The sequence below is a fragment of the Montipora foliosa genome, chromosome 8 (genome assembly GCF_036669935.1).
Source record: "Montipora foliosa isolate CH-2021 chromosome 8, ASM3666993v2, whole genome shotgun sequence".
Taxonomy (NCBI): Eukaryota; Metazoa; Cnidaria; class Anthozoa; order Scleractinia; family Acroporidae; genus Montipora; species Montipora foliosa.
Window position 1 is genome coordinate 1,046,521 of NC_090876.1, and position 10,000 is coordinate 1,056,520.

Here is a 10,000-nt window from a genome sequence, read left to right on the forward strand (position 1 = left end):
TAATGTAGTGATATTTTGGCACCGCTTACAACTATGTGGAGAAAGCCAGACTTAGCAACTGCTCTTGGTATCCAAAAAGAAAATTGGTGGGTAACCATGCATTTTTCGGAAATAATTAAGCTTCAATTTGGAAAGGAACACAATGCAGTGCTTTGTATTTTAAAGCTTTTAACAAATATTCTTGATCAATTATCTTTGAATTTAAATGCCTGGTTCCCCTCAATTTTCTTTTTAGATTTCTATAACACTTGTTAAGACCTGCTTTTCCCACATATTCATACAACCAAGCAAAACTACCTTTGAATTACATGCAGTAAGCACCAAACTTAATCTTTTCATTCCTAAGACTGACACTTGAAGACTTTACTTTGTCTAACACCAGACAATTTTACTCCTCAATGGGGGCCAGTTCCAGTTAATAAATACATAATTTGTTATGTAAACTCTCTCTTACCATTCATGACTAGAGGAGCCTCCTGGGCTCCTAGAGGTAGCGGGGGTTCAGGACCACCTCCCATGTACTCCAACAGAAAACAAAAACTTGCATGATGGTATGGCAAACACACTGACAGGAAACAAAGGACTATGGGTGGGTATCAGGGCAATCCTTGGGAAAACAATAGAAAATAAAATAATATTAATGTACATGTACACAAAGAGAATAAAATTATTACTGCAGGAATGCTTCCTCCAGGGACAGACTTCATCATTGCATACATGGATTCACTTCCAGTACTTGCTGGGTCTTAAACAGGTGACAGCTGGTCACAATGTGATAGTCTAGAGCAAGATTTCACTCATCAAGGAAGAGGGGAAGGGGGAGGGAAGGGGGGGGGGGGGGGTGCATTCAGGACTCAATGGGTTAAACTTTGAAAAATTCTTTACAGACCTTGAGGGCTGGCCATTATTGGTGTCCCTGGTGGACCAGCGACTTGTCAACGAAAAGCAATGTTGTCAGCAAATTTTCATTGCTATTATTAGTGTCAATTATCATTGTTAATAGCATGCATGAGACCTACATGATTGTATTGTTTCAAAGCGAATCAATTACCCCATCCAAAATTGCATAATTTCTGAAAAGCTTCACAAATCAAAAGTCCAGGACTGTCGGTAACCTGTCAACTGACAGTTTACTGACAAGTAACATACGAGGCACCGATAGATAAATAGGACTGTACAACTAACTTAAAAACTTCATTATTTATGACAAACTCTAAAGGTACATGTAAGTTATCACATAAGTACATTAAAGGTATGAAGAAATGTGTCTATTTTTGTCCACGACACAATACAATACAATACAAGACAATACAATACAATCCATAATTGACCACTCCCCATAAGCGCTTTCCAGAGCCAATGAAACAATCAACAAAACGACAGAACACAATATCAACAACAACTGTTAAGAATCCCAACTGGCTGGAGGCAAACCAGTTGGCTATTTAAAGTGCGGCTAAGAAGTTGAACCAGGGACTACCAGGAACAAATTCAACGAGTGGTCAGAACAAGCCTTGAACCTGGTGACATGAGAATGTTGAGAAAAAAAAATTGGAGTGCTCCCTTGCGGAGTCTAACCTACGACCTTCTGACGAATAGTTCAGAGGCTTTACCACTGAGCTATAGGAGACTCAGGGAGGAAAGGCCATGAAACTAGGTTCATGTTGCAATTGTCCGCTAGGATTGAGATTGCCTGAAGTGAATAGTGCTCACAATTCAAGTCAAGATTGTGAAATGTTTACCCTCAGGCTGGTAAATGATTGAAAAGAATATATATTTTTTTGTAATCGGAATGTCGTAGGTTCGAGCACTGCTGAGGAGCACTCAGATTTTTTCTGAGCATCAAGATTCCTCATTGATTATTCTACAATTATTCTGCGAGGACGCGTCGGATACGAAGCGATTGCTAACCAACGAGGATCAACAACTATTCCATGTATTGTCGACTAAAGCATCGATTTCTGCCTCAGCCAATTCCAGTCCAAAATGGCATTTGTCTGCCATTTTTTGTCACAGCTACAAAACTGTTTTCAGCTCGCTTTATTGCAGACACGTTCCTTCACCATATTAGGTACAGCAGATACAGCCTGAACTGATAGCCTGTGTCCGGCGAGCCAATGAAAATGCTGGGAATCTGATTTCCATAATTCAGTTTTTAATATTAAAAAAAGATACATTTAACAAATGCAATGTAGATTTCATGTTGCCCTGTATCTGTTCAGTAATAGATCAAAGGTGACGTTAAAATGTGGTAAGAACAAAAAAGTGGCACACGAGATAATAGCTGAGTTGTCACTGATGCTCTTAGCAGATTTTGAGGTCATCTGTGATCTATCACTGAACAGACGCAAAGCAAAATGTTATCTCTTTGTTTTATTTAACAAAGAGTCTGTCCTCTAATAATGTAGATCATATGTCAGAACCAATCAAAATGTATTATTGAGCTTATATTATATTCATCATTCACTTGATGGGGCTAACATTTCATCATCGCCTGCTCTATAATTACATCAAAGGTAGTTGGAAGAATATTTTAAAAGCTGAGAAATGGCAATTTATTTCAGTTATTTGAAATCATCCACAATATTTAAGTTGTTTGAATTTTCTAACTTGTGATATCAGGACTTTTTTCCTTGTCAAGGTTAAACAACTGTGCCCAGAGGCAGTCACAGTTCACTCCTTACTGATGTTGTGGGATTCCAAGGTCTACTGCCTGGCCTGTGAAGGTAAAACAAATTTTAAAGTACAACTAAACTCAAAATTAATATCAAAAGCAAACATGTTGTTTAATACCGTACTTACATTTTGTACCTGAAAATGTTGCTTTTTATCTGCCTGGCAAGATGCGCAATGTTATCAAAATCAGCAGTCATGGATCCATTCTCTATTTTACCTCACAAACAGCTTTGTGATGCAAAATTTCGTCGAAAACAGAATGCAAAGCAGTTTGGAATGCAAAATCGAAAATGGACCCATGCCTCTCACATAACAGTCATGGGTCCAAATTATTGAGTTCTGCCAAGTTTATGAGACTTGCACGGCACAGAAAAAGCGAAATTCTGGGAACCATGGTGACATGTTTGCTTTGAATGGAGAGATTTACGAAAGGAACAGAAATATTTGACATGCACTTTACGTTCAGCAGTAAATACATTTCTTGCATTGCAAATTATAGTTACACCCCTTTTCAAACTGATTGGCTTTAAACTGTTTTCAGCTCTAAAAAATTCAATTGACTGAAACAGGGTTCAAATAATTCTCTAATTACGGTACCCAAGTATAATTTAGACTTAATTGCCACTAGTCAACTTCTTTGAGTCGAGTGATGAAGTTGTGCGAGTGTCACAACAGCAAGCAACAAGTTGACTTGTTTCCACTTGCTAGAATTTAAATCACTAGAGCCTCAATTTTTGGTGCGAAAAGATAATTTTTGTGTAGTCTGCAGGACTGCTGCCAGGTTAAATGGCACTGAATGGGACAACTCCGACCAAAGCATTAAATTTTCATCGAGTGTTTTTGTCACAAAACGTGAGAGAAATTACGTGTATCCAGTGCAGGGTACGTAATGTACACTGTATTGCGCAAGTATTGTTAGTATTCATTAAATATTCATATCACAAACATGCAAGGTTGCTTATCACATGATATGCACAACTGGAAAGAAATCAACGCTGATAAGAGGAGAAAAGCTGTTTTAGACAGGCTGAACACTACCAAAGACACAAGAATGTGAAAATGTGGAAGAATTGTTGGTTGTTTTCTTGAGATCTGTTTCACAAACACTACTGTATGTCAATAAATATTATTGTGTAGCAACAAAAATTCAAAAATGGGCTTACAGTGCAACGCGCCTTACCCTGGGCACCCAACAAATTTTCACATTTGAAAATTACGCATAGGTACGTCAACTCAAAAACCCATGTAACGGTGTTCAACTTACAACAGTGCGAACTTTGCAAGGAGGCGTCACTGTCAATCAAATTTACACGTCCTGATTGGTGGACAAGTAGTAAAAAACTTTGTTGGGTGGCCACGGTAAGGTGCGTCGCACTGTAACAAGAGAAAGTTTTAATGATATTATTATTAGTCTGTTAAAGCTTTCTTGACTGAAAATAGCGGTGAAATGGTGACTAAACCGGCAGAGAAACCAGAGTGGTATTTCTGAAAGTCAATCATTGCCTGTTTACAAGCTGGTAAAATGACAAGTTACGTTTTTGTCTGCTTCCCCCAGTAACAAAGAAAAACAAACTAAAATGGCTACAATTTCCAGTGCTTTTGAAGGGATATCAGCTGTAAAGACAACTACAGAATGCCATACTGTATAACAACATAATTTATTACATTGAAATTAATAAAATTTATTTATTGCTCCTGTCATCTCATATTTCCTTGGGTACGTTCCAGTTCGCATTGACAGCACACAAGAGTACGAGGTAACTAAAGGACTTGTGTGTTCATTGGATGAGATGTGAAGTCTTGGCATTTGTCAATAGCCAAATGAAACTTCAACACGTTTTCTTTTCCTGCAACTCAAACATCAAGAGCAATAACTCGATAAAGATCAAAATGTGGACTTTTTTTTTTGGCATACATTTCACGTTTACCCCTGGAAACTCAAACCCTTGATAGCTCACACACTCAAATCTTGACTTTTACGGTGGGAAACTTTCTTTCTTGAAAAGAAGATGGCAGGTGCGGATGATAATCTCGATGTAGGTCTGTTGACATATAACCGGGCAGAGAAGTTGTTGCTTTCGTAATTTTATGTATCCTACACTGACCCGTACAGTGTCAGCAATCTTTTGTTGCGTAAGCCCATCGTGGTTGAGATTGACGATTCGTTCCCTGTACATCTGAGGTAAAGCTCTTCCTTGGTCGTATAGGCCAAGTCGATTATTGATCCTAACATTACAGTGCCCTGACATAGTGTTGGTGGAAGGCTTCTATTGTGCGTTCCAATTCGATCAATTACGAAAAAGAAATTTTGACCAAGAAATCGTTCTTAGCCTTGGAATCGGCTGGTCCGTAGTTCATGACTTGCTTAGAATTAAAGCCAGCTTTATGATTGGACGTCCCAAAAGAATGTCGAAGTTATTGTTTTCCAGGACGTTTCTGATTGGTCGGTGTTGGGAAAAAATGCAAAAAAAAGTCTCAACCATTCATGGTTCGAGTGTCCGTGCTGTAAAGTAGAAGGAAGAAAATTCTTTGTTGTGTTGCATGACATTAAGTGTCTGCCAAACCACAGCAGTGCACCTGCATTATCAAGTCTCAAAAGCTTGGGTAAGTGGTGCACATGAATTTGACTACTTACTGTACTAACGTAAGACTTACATTGGCATGTTAACCTCAGGTGCTACTGAGCTCTTAGGAGGGGGCCGCATCCCACCATAGTTCTAAGGAAAGGAAACAACTGTATTGATATTAAAACAAGACTACATTGTTATATACCTAGACTTTCGCTCAACAAAACGAGCACTGTGATTGGTTGATTCTTGGTCACATAGCCCTGATCAAATTCAAATGTGTCCCGACCGGGATACAATTCCGCAGTTGTTGCCCGCTCCGGATGTTTTGCTGCGAATGTTGCATGAAAAGTCTAAAAATATAACAAAGCACTTAATGTGTGGTCCCTCGGGAAACTACTTAGTTTTGTTTTCCCTGGAGTCCTTATGTTTCCCTCGACTTCGTCTCGGGAAACATGAGGACTCTCGGAGAAACAAAACTAACTGTTTCCCTCGGGACCATACATTAAGTGTATAATGTAAATAGCTCTTTCTGGCCATAGATGTTCTTTGAGCCAATCTCCTAGCTTTAAAGACAGACACATTGGCTAGGAGAAAAAAAAAAACATTACCAATACGTACATACAAATACCAATACGTATGTACAAATTTCTCTGTGCAACAATTTGGTGAATCAGATAATTTTTGGACAATATATAAATAAAGTAATAATAATAATAATAGCAATAATAATAATTTGATGATATTCATCAAGTTGAACAATAAATATATAAATATATGTTCGCTTATTTATTTATTTATTATTTAGATAAATTTTATAATTATTAGTTTTAATTTTTGATTAATTTTTTTAAGTCCATGCACCATTCATGTACAGTACATTGAACAGTACATACAGTATGATGATAGTTTTCCCATCCCTGTCATCAGTAGAAGGCAGCTGGCTACTACCATGGTGAAAATAGCCCACTACTCAGAGTAAAACGTACTAAAACACTGGAACCACAGCCCCTTTCCCTCCTAAGAATTAACAATTATTGGATGAGGTTGAGCATGTTAGCGATAATTATCAAGGCCAAAGTTTGTGTTATCTGCTGAAGCCAAAGGCTGAGGCGGATAACACAAACTGAGGCCTTGATAATTATTGCTAACATGCGAAAACCGAATTCAATAATTGTTTTATTATGCATATTCCTGAGCTGAGCTCCGCCATGACAAATCTGATCAAACTGCTGGTTAGTGTGTTAGGTAAAGTCACTTCTGCATGCATAAAACTATTGTCTGTAGGTATGATGTCAATTCTACATATATAAAATCTATTGTCTGTAGGTATGACGTAAGAGAAACAAAGCAAGCAAGAATTAGCTGCGTGCTTATAGCCAATCAAAATCGAGCTGGTGACACCAATGTATAATAATAATACTTATAGATTTTACTCTGTCCAATGCAAGAAGATTGATACTTTAATCTTCAATGGGGGCCGCTTCAGGGATGAATGGGTCCTGCACTCAAAAACTATAGTGTGATGATCCCTCGCGTAGGAAATAGTAGTTTTCTTGTAGGCCTTAGTATAAGTGTGTCTAAAAGAGACCTTCCAGTTTACTAATAAAAAGTCACTGTAAGTTGTGTTTATTCTTCAGGTACCACAAATGGATTGTGATTGGTAAGGAAAACAGAATTTACATACATATAAACATACGTGCTTATGCATGTATATTTCTACGAATGTGTACAGGAAATCGTATTAACGCGAGTGCATTTCAGTCGTCAATTATGGGCGAGAGTGATGGTTTGAAAGTTCTCGGAATTAGATAAACGGAATTGAAACGACAAATGACAGGCTGCTGCATTGTTTTATTCTCTCTTAAATTCTCAGTCTAAGTGGAGCACTCTGATTGGCTGCTGTTCCTTCGGGATTTTACAGTAAGGATCATTACCATGAGTGCCATGGAAACGATCCGTTTCCCTATTTTTGGTATTCTCCCGGGAAATTCAAGTTGAGCGATACACAAAGCGGAATTTGATTTTTCATCAAAGCAGTACAATTATAAATCAAATGAATGTATATTTGAAGTGCGGGTTATAGACAAATGAGATAAGTGATCCTCGATCGCACTTAGCTGGACAATCTTAGCAGTACAATCATAGCAAAGAGGAATTTAGTTCTACGTGTAAAAGGTCGCCTTAACCTTTAATCTGCGAAAGTGGTGAATAAACCCACGAGTTGTTTTTAACGTGTTTATAGACACCCGGAAATTAGTTCGCCTCTGAGTGAAATTGAGTTTAAGTACTTGGTGTACAGTGCAGTGGATGATGAAGAAGCTCAGAAATGACATTTTAGATTCACTTATGCTAGAGTCTCGTGTCAGCAATGTCTTGTTCCAGTCGACATCTGCAGTCGACTGGAACAAGACATTGCTGACATAATTGAAGGCGAGAGAGTGACCAGTCAAGAAACTCACAAGGAGGAAACAACAGCAAGGATCCTGTCGGATGCTAAAGATCGGGAGAGCACTCGTATAAATTTGGAGCTCTGCATAGATACCCTGAATCCTTCTTCTCATCCCTCTAATATTGTCAATATCGTAAGTGGCAAGGTGGCGGATGATGCAGTAAACGCACAAGACGCAGTCTCGATTGGTGACTTATGTGTTCAACAAAGACAGACAAGGAATCGAACACCTTAAGTGGATCTGTGATCTCTGATGTCTGGCTATTTGTATTTACTTGTACTCAACTCTGCACAGTCTTCAGGTAAAATTGAAAGAAAACTTCTAGTCTATTTTGTGCTTCATTATTCAAGGAAAAGGTTCTTTAGGAAAGGGTTTGATCCTGAAATTCATTTAGTTGCGTATGGTAATTATATTTTCTTATCTTCACGCACGCAATGAAACAGGAAGGGGTTTTTGTCTCAAATAGCAAATATGTTGTTTTTTTCAATAAATTTTTCGCTGGAAAAGGTGGCCTTTATGAATTCATCAAGTTGTGTAATATTTCACCAAGTCTCTGCCTTTGAAAACCCAGCGAGCTGTTGAATTTAAAACGGTGAAAGGTGCCTCTAGTTGGCTCAGCGTTATACCGTTAAAAGAAATGAACTTCACTCTTAACAATAGGGAGTTTAGGGACGTAATTATTTTGAGATATGCTTGGGAATTCAATGACATCCCAACGGTGTGCCTCTGCGGGGACTTGTTTGACTCTGACCATGCTTTGATTTGTATCCGTGGAGGATGTATTATACAGCGGTACAACGAAATTCGAGATCTCGAGGCTGAAATTCTGGAAGTGGTGTGTACTGACGTTGAGATGGAGCCGGTTCTACAAGAAGTTACGTGGGAAGTGATGCCGAGGAGTGCCAGCAAGGCCCCTGATATCCGGATATCCGTGCGCGGGGCTTCTGGGTGAGACCCTAGCACCCTAACGCAGACTCATACAAGAATCTCACCCGGAGCAGATTTACAAGCTACACAAGAATGATGAAAAGCTCCTTTACTCGTCTAGAGTTCTTGAGGCAGAACGGGGCACATTCTCACCATTGGTTTTTACTGGAAGCATGTCTGACGAATGTCAACGTTACCACAGCCGTCTCCCTGAGCTACTGGCAGTGAAGAAGCAGGAGAGTTACGCGTCCACTATCGCATGGATTACGACTCGTCTCATTTGCCATTTTGAGGTCTGCATTGGTTTGCCTGCGAGGCTCGCGTTCTAGGAGGAGAACTACTCCAAATATACAGCAGACTGATCTAGAACTAGAAGTCTCGGTCGCATGTAGATAGTTTATCCTTCTGTAAATAGCGTTATCCTTCTGCAAATTTGACACTGAGTTTATAGAAAAAACCACTTTAACATTTTATAATATTATATATTCATAATTTTTTCTCCTTTATTTTATCAGTTTATAATAATAAGAGTTGGTATATTTTTTGCTGAAGATTCTAAGATTCTTAAAGAACATTGAGCATAAAGACAGCATGTAAATATATTTTTAATTGCGGTATAAAGCTACACTAAATGTGATCACTTATTTTTGTATTGTGGATTATTATTATTATTATTATTATTATTATTGTTATTATTATTATTATTATTATTATTATTATTATTAAGAATCCATAAAAAAATAACGTTTAAAAGTGAATGTAAGGTAGGTCATTCTAATATTGTGACGTGAGTACCCCTCTCCCACCCCTCGATCCCTTATTTTCTGATGCCCAACCCTCGCAAGGTGGCATCCCTCGGATTGTTGTTAATTGGTCACGCAATGTAATACCCAATCAGGAACGCTCATTTTGGGAAATAAACCAATCATATTGCTAGAAAGTTATAGAAAACGCTTGCTCTTTCTTTGTGTCGTGATTTTGGTCACACTCTGAAATAAACACTTTCTTTAGCGCTCAATATTGTGGTACAAAACACAATTTGTTGCGGACTCACTCGGCTACGCCTCGTAAGTCCACAACATTTTGACCACTGTGATGACGAATATCGTTTTGGGTAAGAGTACAGACAACGCTGAACCACTTTCGATTTGTTAAATGGACGTGAGTGCAAGGTATGTTGCCACGGCTGCCGGACTAAATACGGTCCGCAGAGATTAAATAATTTATCGGGCAAATTTCGTCAAAAATGTTTGGTCGTCAGCCAGAACCCAGTCGTTCCTTCAAGCGAATTTAAAAAAAGGTTTTAAAAAATATTTGAAAAAAAAATACAAACTAGGTTACACTGGTGGTTTAAAAGATGATATATTACAATAAAAA